Source organism: Nyctereutes procyonoides, unplaced genomic scaffold, assembly GCF_905146905.1.
Source record: "Nyctereutes procyonoides isolate TBG_1078 unplaced genomic scaffold, NYPRO_anot_genome, whole genome shotgun sequence".
NCBI classification, from domain to species: Eukaryota; Metazoa; Chordata; class Mammalia; order Carnivora; family Canidae; genus Nyctereutes; species Nyctereutes procyonoides.
In genome coordinates, this window is record NW_026575035.1 from 21,813,680 (window position 1) to 21,829,119 (window position 15,440).

The window sequence follows — 15,440 nt, forward strand, 5'->3', positions numbered from 1 at the left end:
AAATAATAATATATTTATGTTAACTTTAGGAGAGGAAAGCATGTTCCGTGCCATCCCCTATTGGCACGATAATAGATAATGTTGTGATCACATTTGCTATGCTAGAATAAGATTATAGTCCTGAAGTTCATGCCTTTCTCCGGATTTGGGCTTAAACCATACTCTAGACTGTTGTCCACTGTCCTCAGTTACCGTGTGTGTTCAAATTGAACTTCAGCTGAGATTGCTCTGTACATCCAGTTGTGTACTAGACGACCTGCATCTCACATAGCTCAAACCTGACGTCTAAAATGCAAATCCTCTTCCCTCCCCAAAACGTGTGTGCTCAATCCATGTTCACCATGCAACCACATGGGTCACTCAAAAATTGAATCCACATCCCCTATCTCACTACTTTCAACATCCAAGTCCTTTGGATTCACCTTTTTTTTTTTCTCAGATTTCAGAAAATTCGGACTTAAGAGATTTGAGTGGAACTGAATCTAGAAATACGCCAAGTTGATAAACTCAATCCCAGGTATTTTTTGACTAATAAGCTTGGTAAAAGATTTTACTTATTAACTGTTCAGTAAACATTGGGCCAAAAGCATAGTGTTTGAAGAATTCCACAATATGAGTCTAGGTAGGTCTCCTGAGGTGAGCAGTGATTCATCCTAAGAAACTGGTGTTCGTGGTTTAGAAGTGAAGGAATTATTGGGGTGCCTGGGTGGCTCAGGTCAGCCCAAAGTGTGCTTTGGGCTCAGGTCATGATCCTGGAATCCCAGGATGGAGCCCTTCATTGGGGTCCCTGCTCAATGGGGAGTCTGCTTCTCCCTCAGCCTTTCTATACCAGCCCTCTTGTGTTCTCTCTCAAAATATTTTTAAAAAGGAAGTGAAGGAATTATTAATCAGAAGCCAGATGGTGAGCTACTGGCCTGTTTTTCCAGCCAATTTTAAGCTTTACATTGAGGACTGCTAAGAGAGCTCTTTAGTTAGCAGTTAAAATCATTTTAAAACAAGTGCCTGGTAATGTGTGACTTCTATGCAGGTACTTGCAAGTTTGTTTTGATGATCTAAATATACTGCAACGTAGAAGTCTTGGAATATACTTAATACCCCGAGAACTGGTTGAGAAAATAATCAATTCTGTGAAAACAGCCACTTAGGACTACAGAATAGGGAAAAGTATGCCTCAGTAAATCAGGAGATGTTGTTGAAAGAATAGCTCTGTGGCCTTCATAACAGTTCTGAATTTTAAGTGATGTACTCCAAAGTAACTAATACATAAGCAATTGTAATTCTTCCCACTCAGATTGTTGGGAGTTGTATTTAAGCTAATAGGTAATATTGAGAGCCTGTAATACAGCCAGAATACAGCATTTAAAGTTTTGGGAACTGCTATTGCCTTCAATTCCTCAAACATTTAAGAACTACTTGGAAACAAACCACCTGCAGGACCTTGGAATATATAGAAACCAACTAAAGGTAGGTTAAGTAGTGCTAATGGTGCCAATGATTCTGAGAGAGGCCAACTTGTATGGATTAGGCATGTAAAGAAATGTTGGAAATGGGGGGCCTCTCCAGTCCTTACCTCATTTCCCTTGGATTCAGAGTACTGCTGCTGTTTTACAAACGTGAGCTAAACATAAGGCAGCAGAAACCACCATGGCTGTGCATTTGCTGGATCACATCTTACCTGGCATCCTTAAGTGCAAATGTGTAAACTCTGGATATAAAGTGAAGAGGCCAGAGAACGTAGAAGGAGATTCCTGGCTGTACCATCAACTCAAAACATGGTTATTTTGGATATGTGGGCTTGGTAAGAGATTTCTTTGGGCCTCAGTTCTCATGTGTAAAATACTTAGAGTATCTATCTCGAGAATATATATGTATGTTCCTTTGTCTCTGGAAGACATTTTCTGACCAAACCAAGACTGGCTGGCTAAGGGCATATATTTTTCACACTAGGACCTCCATTCCCACAGTGTAGGGTACACTGCTGCTAGCCAATGGTATTAGGTCAAATGACACTTGGAGAAATATATGTGAATCCTCAGGGGCATGCATGACCTTTCTAAATGTGTCCTTCAACCAAAAAGTAACCACGTAGATCTAACTATACTGGAGAACCTGGCAAAGCCAACGTTGTGTGTGTTTGTTTTTTAAGATTTTATTTATTTATTCATGGGAGACCCAGAGAGAGAGGGGCAGAGACACAGGAAGAGGGAGAAGCAGGCTCCATGCAGGGATCCCTACATGGGACTCTATTCTGGGACTCCAAGATCACGCCCTGGGCTGAAGGCGGTGCTAAACCCGCTGAGCCACCCGGGCTGCCCCCCAAAGAGGTATTGTTAATGTATTACTTGAAACTTCATGTACATAAAAAGTAATTATAATCTGTTTTCTCTTTAGCTGTATAAAATTTATATCTTTTTAAAAAACAATATTAAACATTGTTCTGTAAATTATTTTTATCAATTATGTATATGGGAGATTATATCTGCACATACTTCATTTCTTTCCGTGAATTTTGCATTATATGGATACACCTGAATTTAATTAAATAACCAGGTTTTTTTGATTGAATGGATTATTTTATTTTTTCAAATTAATACTCCTACAAAATGTTTTGTTACTTCCCAAAGGAGAGTCAGCCACACGATCATTTCAATACAAAATTTGAGGTTCTAGGGTGAGTGGTATTAGGTCCAGGAAGTAATCTTTGCTCCTAGATAATGAGAGGAGGAGGAGCCAATCTAAATAACCAGAATTTATTTAAATAATAAAATTATTAATTAATTAAAATAATTAGTCATTTATTTAAGAATATTTACTATGTGCAGGTATGACTTTTTCTAGGGTAGATAAAAGAGGTTTCAGTTGCAAGATATCAGATATTTTCATTTTAAGATATAATCAGATTGATGCCCTCACATGACTGCCCATTTATACTCCTACCAATAGAAGTGCAATAACATCCAGCTGATGAACAAAAAAATACACCATTTTCTCCTGTCTTCCATTGTTTATTTTCTCTTTCTGGTGCTCCTATGATTGGATGACCTTCTGGAGGTCCTGTATGTCTCTTAGCTTTCTTTCCCTGTTCTTTTAATCTTTTTTCATTATACAATGTGGGATATTTCCTTGACTTTCTTATCTAGCACTTTTATTGATTAATTTTTCATTTTGATAATGTTTGTTTGTTTGTTTGTTTGTTTGTTTGTTTGTTTTTTAACTCCTCCATTCTGGAAAATTTCAAACCTACATGGGGTAGAGGGAATGGTATAATGAACCCACTCAGCTTTAATAAGAACTGTCAACTGATGCCAGTCTTCGTGTATACTTTCACCCTCTCCTCCAAGCAACCTTCAGATTATTTTTTTTTAAGATTGTATTTATTCATGAGAGACAGAGAGATAGGGAGAGAGAGAGAGGCAGAGACAAAGGCAGAGGGAGAAGCAGGCTCCATGCAGGGGAGCCGGACGTGGGACTGGATCCCGGGTCTCCAGGATCATGCCCTGGGCTGAAGGTGGTGCTAAACCGCTGAGCCACCCAGGCTGCCCAAGATTATTTTGAAGTTAATCCCAGACATAATGATATTTTATACACACATTTTTCAGTGTCTAAATTGAAAAGATAAGGACTCATTTATTACTTTTTTTTTTCAGTGTAATAGTGTTATGTTCATGTTGCTATGCAACAGATTTCCAGAAGTTTCCCATCTTATAAAATAAAGTCTATACCCACTGAACAACAACTCCTATTCTCCCTTCTCCCAGCCCTTGGAAACCATCATTCTAATCTGTTTCTGTGACTTTGACTACTTTAGATACTTCATGTAAGTAGAGTCGTACAATATTTCTCTTTGTAAGTGGCATTTTTCATTTAGCGTAATGTCTCTAACCTCCATCCTTGTGCCATATGACAAGATTTCTTTCTTTTTAAAGGCCGAATAATATTTCACTGCATGTATATACCACATATATTCATTATTTATTCATGTATCCCTCAGTGAATATTTGGGTGGCTTCTACCTCTTGACTATTGTGAACAATGCTTCAGTGAACCCAAGAGTACTAATATCTCTCCAAGACTCGGCTTTAATTCTTTTGGGTAAATACCCAGAAGTGGGATTGCTGGATAATATGGTATAACTGTATTTTTAATTTTTTGAGAAACCTCTGTAACATTTTCCATAGTGGCTGGACCCTTTTACATTCCCACAAGGATTCCATTGTCTCCATATCCTCAACAACACATCTTCTAGGAGTTTTGTTTTTTTGATAGTAGCCATCCTAATGGGTGTGAGGTGGTATCACATTGTGTTTTGATTTGTGTTTCTCTAATGATTAGTGAGGTTGGGCATCTTTTTTAAAAATACTTGTTAGCCATTTCTATATCTTTTTTGGAGAAATATATATGTAAGTTCTTTGTCCATTTTTCCTTCAGGTTATTTTTGTTCTTGTTGGGTTGTAGGTGTTCTTTCTATAGTCTGTATATTTAACTCATTATTAGATATGTGATTTGCAAATATTTTCTCCCATTCTGTAGGTTACCTTTCACTGTTTATTGTTTCCTATGATGCGCAGGCTTTTAAAAGTTTGATATAGTCCTATTTGTCTATTTTTGCTTTTGTTACCTATGCTTTTGGTGTCATATCCAAGAAATCATTGGCAAATCACATGTTATGAAGATTTTCACTGGTATTTCCTTCTGGGAGTTTTGTTGTTTAGGCATTAGTTTAAGTCTTTAACCCATTAATTTTGAGTTAATTGTTGTATATGCTAATTTTTATGTGGCTTCATTCTTTTGCATGTAGATATCCAGGTTTTCCAACACTGTTAGAGACTGTTTTTCCCCCACTGAGTGGTCTTGCTTGGCACCCTGATTGAAAAACATTTGGGTCGAGGCATCTTTGCATTCCAGGAAAAAGAAAATCCTGTTTGGTCATGATGTATAAGCCTTTTAAGTGCTGATGAATTCAGCTTGCTAGTATTTTGTTGAGGATTTTTGCATCAATATTTATCAGGGATATTCGTCTCTAGTTTTCTTTTTTTATTGACCTGTAATAAAAAAATTTCAGTTTTTATTGACCTGTAACTTAATAGTTTCAGGGTAATAATTCAGTTTCAGAGGTAATGTTTGGTAGCATTCCCCAGTGAAGCCATCTGATCCTGGGCTTTTCTTTGTTGGCAGGATTTTGATTACAGATTCAATCTCCTTACTAGTCTATTCAAATTTTTTGTTTCTTCATTATTCGGTCTTAGTAGGTTGTATGTTTCTAGGAATTGATCCATTTCCTATGGGTTATTCAATTTTTTGGCATATAAGCATTTGTAGTATTCTCTTATAATCCTTTTCATCTCTGTGGCATTAGTTGCAATGTCCCATATTTCAATTCTGATTTTAGTTATTTAAGAAGTCTCTCTTTTTTTTCAAGGCAATCTAGCTAAGGGTTTTTAATTTTGTTGATCTTTTCAACAATCCAACTCTTAGTTTTACTTATATCCCTGTTGGGTTTTTTTCTATTCTTTATTTTGTTTATGCTCTAATCTTTAGTGTTATCTTCTTCATGCTAACTTTGAGTTTCTTCTTTCTCTAGTTGATGTAAAGTTAGATTTTGATTTGAGACTTTCTTCTTTCTTAATGTAAGAATTTACACCTATAGTCTTCCCTATTGGTACTGCATTCTCTTCATCTTATAAATGTTGGCTTATTGTTTTCCAATCTTATTTGTTTCACAATATTTTCTAATTTCCCTCGTAATTCCTTGACCAACAAATTTGGCCAAATTGGTTTTTCTGAATTCCAGAAAGTTGTTGAACTCACAAGTCTGTTTCCGTTTTCTATTTTGTTATTTATTTATTCCTCTATGATAATTTCAGTGAGGTTGCTATGTTTGCTCAGTCTGCAATATTGAGCTGAGATTTAACTGATTCTTAAGTTTCTTGAGCATCTATTTTCTAAAGACAATCCATCTAGGACACTTCTCATTAAGAAGAAAGTTAGAGTAACATTGTGCTTAAGAGTAGGGTATCGTGAACCAGACCATCTGGGTTCCAAATTTGGCCATGCTCTTTTCTAGGTGAGACTTTGAGTATGTTACTTATACTCTTGTATCTTAGTTTTCTCATCCATCAAATGAGAATAATAATAAAAAAAATTCCTTGCTGAGTTATTGGAGGGTGAAATGAGTTAATATTTTTAATGTGCTCAGGTCAGTTTTTGGCATAGAGTAAGAGCTATTTCAATATTTGGAAATTAATACGTTTTAATTTAAGAAATGCAATGTATCTGAGAATATAGCCCCTTGAATTTGTTTCACTCATACCTGGTATAGAGTACCCTGAATACAACATTTAAAAAAAATTCTGCTTAGAAATCAGCTAAAATTCAGTGGTGACAGCTTTCATGGTTTAAGTAGGTAGTTAGTAAAAATGTGTGAGTTTGAATGACTGACAAGATAAACAGGCATCATAGTCACAACTGAAATGAATTCACAGAAGGTCCAACTAACAGAAGCAAGAGGCACAACTGGCAAAGGAAATACTCAAGGAAACAGATTCCAAACATTCGTTTCCTTCCAAAAGACCATAATTAAATAGCAAAAAATATAGTTCTACAAAATTGCGATATATTTTTTAGAACTTTTGACATGGTTTGCCCATAAGTATTTGACAGGTGTTTTTAATCATATCAGGTTCATTATTTGTTCACTTACAATTCAGTACATGGTACATTATCAAGTGTCAAGTGTTTTCATTTCTAAAAGAGTCAACATTGTGGGTTTAAATCTTTTCCAAAGACAAATCCCATTAAACTTTACTTTAAAGAAAATGAGGGAAGACGCACAAGAGCAAGAAGTAGTTTGTCTTGTAAAACTGAGGAAAGAGAAATAAACCAGTATCCTGAAACCAGGAAGCCTGATTCATCACAATTCAGTCAAGTGGTGCCACAGTGCTAGAAAATAAAGTTGACACATGTTCCTTAAAGATTCTTCTTTTTGTTTTTCTTTTGAAATAATCTCAAACTTACATTAAAGCTGCAAGAACAGTACAAAGAACATTTTGTCAACCATTTGGGTAAAAGTTGTCAACCTGACACCCCATCACCCCCCAAACACTTCAATGTACTATTTCCCGTGCGAAAATGCCTTCTCCAACACAACCATAATACAACCATCAAAATGAGGATATTCACACTGATATGATGATAGTTCCATCTAAGCCTCACATCTCATTCAAGTTTTGCTAATTTTCCTAATATTACCCTTTAGAACACAAGGGTCCAGATAAGAATCAGGCATCCCATTGAGTTAATAGATCTTGTTAGTCTCATTTAGCTCTCAATTCTTTCTTGGTGTTCCCTTGACCTTCATAACCTTGACCCTTCTGAAAGTTATAGGCACTGACATTAGGATATCTTCCTTACCCAGCTCAGACTGCAGCACCTCACTCAGGGCTGACTCCTCCAAGTGTGCCCACCTCCGCTGAGACCCTCCCTCTTTGGCTGGTTGCCCACTGGAGTGATACCATCTCACCTGCTCAGGCTTCCACACCTTTGCACTGGGTCCCCCCACCCACCCATGCAGGCACCCCTCTCACTGAGGCACCTGCACTTGGAAGTCCCTCCACAGACACCTACCTCCCCCTGCTCAGGTGCTGATACCATTGCAGCTTCCCACTCCCTAGGTGGATGGTTTCACACAAAGGCTGAATTGCTCAGGGAGAGATGGATAATGGGAAAAAGAAGAGGACAAGCTTTCGACAGTGTTAAGAAACATGTCTTAGGATCTGTCTAAACATGAATTGTAGTAGACAAAAGTCTGAACCAGTTGACAAACTGAAGTCATTTTTCTACAAATTTTAAACAAAAATCTTTTAGTTTATACCACAAATCCTAAAGGCATATTTTGAGTATTAAAATGGGTGGTCACATTTGACTATGATTATTTTTAAAACATGCACAGAGAATTCACTGTATTAAACATTTTATGTGTATATACAAAAATGATATTCAATCTACTTTGCTCAAACTAAAAAATGAAATCAATAAAAATTATTGTATAAAATATTTAAATTAGTAAGATATTATTATAAAATGTGGGTTCCTGGGATCTCTGGGTGGCGCAGCAGTTTGGCGCCTGCCTTTGGCCCAGGGCGCGATCCTGGAGACCCAGGATCGAATCCCACATTGGGCTCCCGGTGCATGGAGCCTGCTTCTCCCTCTGCCTGTGTCTCTGCCTCTCTCTCTCTCCCTCTGTGACTATCGTAAATAAATAAAAATTAAAAAAAAATGTGGGTTCCTGTTTTATGTTAGTGTTCTCTAGGGAAACAGAACCAATAACATACATATATGAAATTTATTGAAATATATGAAATTTACTGTTAGGAATTGAGTCATGTGATTATGAATGCTGAGAAGTCCCAAGGTCTGCGGGATGAGTCAGCAAACAGAGATCCCGGAGAGCCAGTGGTTTAGTTCCAGTCTCAGTCTAAAGGCCTGAGAAGCAGGAGCATGAATGGTGTAGTTCTAGTCTCTAGGCCAATAGGCTCGAAGATAGGCCAGGAAGAGGCAAGGTTTCAGTTCAAGTCTGAAGGTAGGAAAAAGTCAATGTCTCAAAAGTAGTCAGACAGGAGAAGGCCCCTCTCACTCCCAGGAAGGTCAACATTTTTGTTATATTTGGGCATTCAACTGATTGGATAAGGCCCCCGTATATTGGGGTGGGGGACAATCTGCTTTACTCAGGGTACTGATTTAAATGTCAATCTCATCCAAAAACAACTTTGCAGAAGCACCCAGAATAATATTAAGCCAAATATCTGGGCTTCTCATGGTCTAGTCAACATATAAAATTAGCCATCACCTCCGTGGCTCAGTCTCACTCTTGATTTTGGCTGGATCCTGATCAATGTTGGGCTCCATCCACACTGAGCATGGAGCCTGCTTGGGATTTTCTCTCCCTCTCCCTCTGCTCCTCCCCCTTCCCTCTCAAAAAAAAAAAAAAAAATAACCATCACAAATGGCAGGCTGAATCTTTCTACCGGAAACTGCTAGTTCATGCCACCATCACTTCTTTTTTCTCTTGCACCTCTAACATAAAATTTAACATCTTAACTAGTTTTAAGTGTGCAGTTCAATAGTGTCAAATATACTCACATTGTGGTGAAGCAGATCTTCAGAACTTTTTCGTTTTGCAAAACTGCAATTCTATACTCAGTAAACAACTACCTCCCTTTCCCCTGCCCCCTAGCCTCTCCATCACCATGCTACTTTCTGTTTTTCAGAATTTGACTTATGTTGGATACCTCACAGTAGTGGAATCATAATAGTACCTGTCATTTTGTGACTGGCATATGTCACTTAACACAATGTCCTCAAGGTTCACCCATGTTGTATTATTTGACAGGATTTTCTTTCTTTTTAAGACTGAATAATATTCCACTGCATACCTACCACATTTTCTTTATCTGTTTATCTATTAATGGACATTTATGTTATTTCCACCTCTTGGCTACTGTGAATTAGTGCTGCAATGATCATGGTTGTTCAAGACCCTACTTTCAATTCCTTGGGGTAAATTTCTAGAAGTGGGATTGCTGGATCTTGTGGTCTACCATCACTTCTTACCTGAGCTATTGCAATAGCCTCCCGACTGGTCTCCCTACTCTCTCTTGTCCTAAGCCCCAGGATCATCCTATTTTTTTTTTCCATAGGTGCTAAAATTATCTTTCCAATGTTTGAATCAGGTCGTGTCATTTTTTTTTTCTATTTAAACTTCTCCAATTGAGATAGCTAGTTCCTGCTTAGGATGTTCAGAGCTAGAAGAAGAGCCACTCCCAACCTTATAACAATAACACAGAAAAAAACCTCAAGTTCATGACTTTTATTGAACTCATCATGCTGCTGATGTCTTAAGGCAACCAGATGTGAGAGACAAGATGCAAACATTTGCTTCTCTGGGACAGATGCAGCTGCTAAGAAGAATCAAACATTTTTTATCCTTTGTACCTTATACATTTCAGAAAATCTCAACTGGGGAATATTACATTCTGAAAAATAATTTTACAGATAAAGTATAATGCTTTAATTTCTAAAGCTTTTTTTCATCCATTTGTAATAAAATCTTTCTAAAATGTGCTCTACTTTACCCTGCTCTATAAAATAGAATCTACATACCAATTATTGGGCTTTATTGGCTAGAGGATCACTCTGAACTGCAGGTGTTATACCATGCTAGAAGACCATCATGTCCTCAAGGGCCATTACACCATGAGAGGCCCTGGAATTCATTTAAAGAGATACTCCTCTAGCTGATCTTCTGTTGCTTCAGGAAAGCCCTTTAAAGCTGTCCTTTTCAGTGGCATAATGCCTAGGAGATAACCTTCCCTTTGGAAAGACCAAGGCAAAGTTCCAATTACCTTAGCTCTCAGATGAAAAGTACCAGTAGACCAAGTAGGAGTGGTGTAGACTGGAACCCATCTAGGTCCCTTGTCAGTCTTGTACCCATATGATTGTACTCACTTGCCCTTCCAAAGCTTTGAGAACATATCCGAGGAGCAACACACCCACTAAACTTAAGAGAGTGTGCAGCTTATCCAGATCTAGCTGTAATGCTTTCCTAGAATTCTGTGTGGTACTGTATCACAAGTTCTTACTTAACAAAGAGCTCCTTGCTAAGGATCTTTGAATCACCAGAAATCTGTGAGTGAACTCCAATAAATTCACTTTGAAATCATAGATAAAATTTTGTATGTACTTATGCCTGACTTTTCTGGGAAGAAGTTCCAATATTTTGTCAGATTCTCAGAGGGAATGAAATGGGCTAAGATGTTACCCCTCTAACTCTTAAGAAAAAGAAGTGATGAAGTGAGTTACATTAGTCTTTTAGACAGGCTCAATCTGAGCTAAACATCAGGTGTAAACAAATTTAAGTGCAACAGTTACCTCTATGGGGTTAGCTTCTGAGGCATATATAAGTGTATATCACATTTAAGTCATAAGGTTCCCCACACAGCACCCTGCACCTTTCTTTTCTTCACTAATATATCATGGACAACTTTTTAGACATTTTATTTTTGTGTTTATGAAACTATGCTAATCTTTTTAAGGATTACATGGGATTCTGCTGTATGACTATGCCACAATTTATTTATTTGGCACCTCATTGATAGATACCTAGATTTTTTATTATAGTGTTGTTGTTCTTGTCGTGTGAACAATGCAGCACTGCATATTTTTGTATTTTTGGCTTTGCATAATGTATGGCAATGCCTTTTTGCTCATTCCCTTCTGACGCAAGGCATAATTATCTTTTGGCCATTTTCCAGAACGATAGGTGAAAACTATGTCTTGTACTTGTGCTTTCTATTTTTTCCCTTAAAGATTTCCATGTATAGGTGGAGTATTTGTATTTATTTTTCCACGAACTGTATGTTTCCATTTGCTTCAATAAATATATCTTTATAAGTATTATATATATTTTTAAATTATGTAAGAGCTTTATTAATGGGTGCTTGCGGTTTGTTGACTTTTTTGAAAAAAAAATCAAGTTGTAAACTTTTATTACAGATTAAAAATGAGGTTCTTAAAAATCTCAACTTGATCAGATATGAAACAATTTAAAAACCTTTAAAGGTGTATTGAGAAAAACCAGGCTAAAAACAAACAAACAAAAACAAAACAAACAAACAAACAAAAAAACACGTTTATCATTACCAAAAAGAGACGTCTTTAGGTAAAAATAATAAAAACCCCATGCTGCATAGATAATGCAGATAGTTCTACTTATCTGGTCAATGGGCAAAAAGCAAGCTCTGAAGGTCTTCAGCTCCAATCTTTTGTTCATTTCTCATTGCTGGAATTTCCTCTTCGTTTCTTCGTGTTGGATGACTAAACCGGACGATGCTAGAGGTGGTAAGCCGCATTTACTCAGCCCCGCCCTGCTGGGCCTCCTCTGCTGGGGGATCGGCTGCTTCTTTGGTCTCTGCCTCCTGGCGGTTTAGGGTGTTCTGGGCGTCTGCGTCGGTAATTGAGGTTGCGGCGGTACCGACGTTGAGGCGGCCGCTGACCTTGGGTCTCCTCTCCTTGATTTTCCTTATCTTCCTCATTGCCGTCCTCTCCAGGCTGTCTCGGCGAGGAGGACCCCTACGGAATCGTGGTCTGTAACCTCGATACATAGCCTGTCTCCCTACCCTGGGCTGAAGGCAGTGCTAAAACGCTGAGCCACCTGGGCTGCCCTCCCTGCAAGTTTTTGACAGTTGTAATATTTATTTTAATATGTCACTTGATTCTTTGAGAGTATAGTAAGAATGTGGTTCCCTATAAAGAAGACAGCCAAGCTCTACTAATGAAGGCAATGCTTGGTAGGTCATATGTTTTTCTGAGAATTTCAATATGGTTTTGATAAATCATGGTTTCAATTCAATGAGTATTTGTTTTATTTTCTGCACAGCTCTAAGCTAGATGTTTTACCTAACTCACTTGGAGTTTGCCAAGGACCCATCAGCAATGTGAAATATAAGTAGGAACATACTATATTAAGGGCCTGGAGGTGGGGCAAAGAAGTGCCAAGGAGGAGGGAAAAAATAGGTGAAACAGTATTCTAGGAAGAAGGACCAGCTCACCAGTGAGAAAGAGCATGGCATGTGAAAGGGTCTGAAAGAAGTTGGGAGTGGATGAAATATCTAGCCTGGGATTCCTGTTAGAAGAGAGATAGGGCTGGAGATGTAAGACGTGTCAGGCTATTCAGGGGCTTCATTCTATGCTAAAGAATATAGACTATCTTCAAAGAAAGAAGAGAACATTAGAGAATTCTGGTCAGGGGAGTAAGATGATGAGATACAGTATTAAAAATGGATTGGAGGAGAGGGAGAAATCTAAAGGCTGGAAGACAATTTTAACAACCCAGATGGTGGGGATCCCTGGGTGGCGCAGCGGTTTGGCGCCTGCCTTTGGCCCAGGGCGCAATCCTGGAGACCCACGATCGAATCCCACGTCGGGCTCCCGGTGCGTGGAGCCTGCTTCTCCCTCTGCCTGTGTCTCTGCCTCTCTCTCTCTCTCTCTCTCTCTCTCTCTCTGTCTCTGTGTGACTATCATAAATAATAAATAAAAAATTATTTATTAAAAAAAACAACAACCCAGATGAGACATGATTTCAACTTTAACTAAAATAGTAGAAATTGGAATGGAGAGAGTTCTATTCTATCATGTGAGATGTTTTCAGAAGGAAGAATCTACCATATTTGTAAATAGATTGAATAGGATAAAGAAAGTGAAGAGTGATGTGATGTCTTTGAGCATTGAAGAGCTGATAGAGCATTTACAAAGAATAGTAGAGAAGGTTTGGAGTGCTGCACTGACATATTTGAAGTGGCCATGCATCATCTACATGCAGACACTTGATAGATAGCTGGATAAAATGGATCTGAAGTTTAGGAGAGAAATCTGGAATAGAGATCAGATGTGGGAGCCTCAGCACAAAGATAAGTACAGACATAGAGACAGATGAGATGGCACAGAGGGCACGTGTCAAGTGAGATAAGATGAAGTGGGTGGAACCCTGGAGATCACAAATCCTGGTCAAGAAAACCAAGGAATTGTGAAATAAGAGAAGCCAAGAAAACATTGCAAAAATGAGGGAGATATCAACCAGGTTAAATAAGATACAAGTCAAATAAGATACAAGTCAAATAAGATGAGTCTATTAGATTTAGCAGAAACTTACACAATGATGGCTTCAAAAAGCTGGTGGAGATGTGAGGGAGATGGAGGGGGCATGCTGAGAAGTGGGAGGAGGATGAGAAAATGGAGGCAGTGAGCACAAATACTTCTGGAAAGTTTGGCTGTAATAGAGGTAAGAGAGAAAGGGCTAGAGGCCAGCAGCATGTGGTTGAGCAGACTTTGTGTTCTTCAGATGAACTTAAGGTGTGTTTAAAAGCTGATGGGAAAAGAGGCAAGAATTGAACACATAAGAGAAGTCGGTGGCAAGTGAAGGAGAAAGTGGTGAAGGATGACATCATCATGGGAGGAGATAGTGGGATTCATGAGAAGGCTGGAGGGAAGGAATCCAGAGACAGGTAGAGAAATTAGCTTGAAGAGGAAGAGGGACACCTTACCCTTTTCTTTTGTAACTAGAAAGAAAGAGGTAAGGACAAGCCCTGTTGGTAGGTAAGTGCATTTGTTTGGTACCTGAAGTTCAGTAATTACTCATATGTCAATTCCTAGTGTCTCTGTGAATAAAAGAAAGAGTCATGAGCGCATGAGTAAAGAGGGAACTGTGGAATCCAAGACTTGAAGAGAATGAGGAAAGTATGAGAAAGCTTAAGAGACACCAGCAGAGAGATAGAGCCAACCAGAAAACAGGATTTGGAGGTGATAAGACTGACTTTATAATTGCACCAATTCAAGTAATTTTATTACTTTTTCTGTAGTTGCATGCTCAAGATTTAGAAATGGGGAAAGTAAATGGTTGTGCAGATCCAGGACTGGGGTTTTCCAGAATACAGTAATGTTAGGAGATATGACAAGAGAGTGGAGAATATTATCAAGAATATTACCAATAGCAATCCCCCACCCAATAATTCCATTAAAAAATAAGCTTCAGAACTTGAATAGACATTTTTCCCCAAAGCATATATGTAAATGATTGGCAGGTATATGAAAAGATGCTCAGTATCACTAATAATTCTGGGAAATATAAATTAAGCCACAGTAAGATATCATCTCACATCTGTTAGGATGGCTATCATCAAAAATATCAAAGACAACAGAGTTGGTGAAAGTGTGGAGATTTGAAACTCTCAAACCTTGTGCACTGTTGGTAAGAATGTAAACAGATATGGCCACTTAGAAAGTGGAAGTACCTCAAAAATTAAAAATAGAACCACCAAGTGATCCAGCAATCCCACTTCTGGATATTTATCCAAAAGAATTGAAATCAGGATCTCAAAAAGAGATATTGGTACTTATGTGTTCATTGTAGCACTACTTGTAATATCCAAGATGTGTAAACATCCTACATTTTCTTGATGATGAATGAATGGATTTTTAAAAATGTAGTATATGTACACAATGGAATGTTATTCAGCTTTAAACAAGAACGAACTCCTGTAATATGTGACAACATAGATGAATCCTGAGAACATTGTGCTAAGTGAAGTAAGCCAGTCATAGAAGGACAAATACTGCGTAATATAATTTGTCTTACACAGTCAAGCTTACTAACAGACACATGAAGAAGCGTTCAACACCAGTAATCATCAGGGAAGTGTAAATCCAAACCACAAGATATTACCTCACACCTGTCAGACTGGCAAAAATCAAAAACACAAGAAACAACAGGTGTTGGCAAGGATGTGAAGAAAAGGGACCCCTCATGCACTGTTGGTGGGAAAGCAAACCAATGCAGCCACTGTGGAAAACAGTATGGAGGTTCTTCAAAAAGTCAAAAATTGAACTAC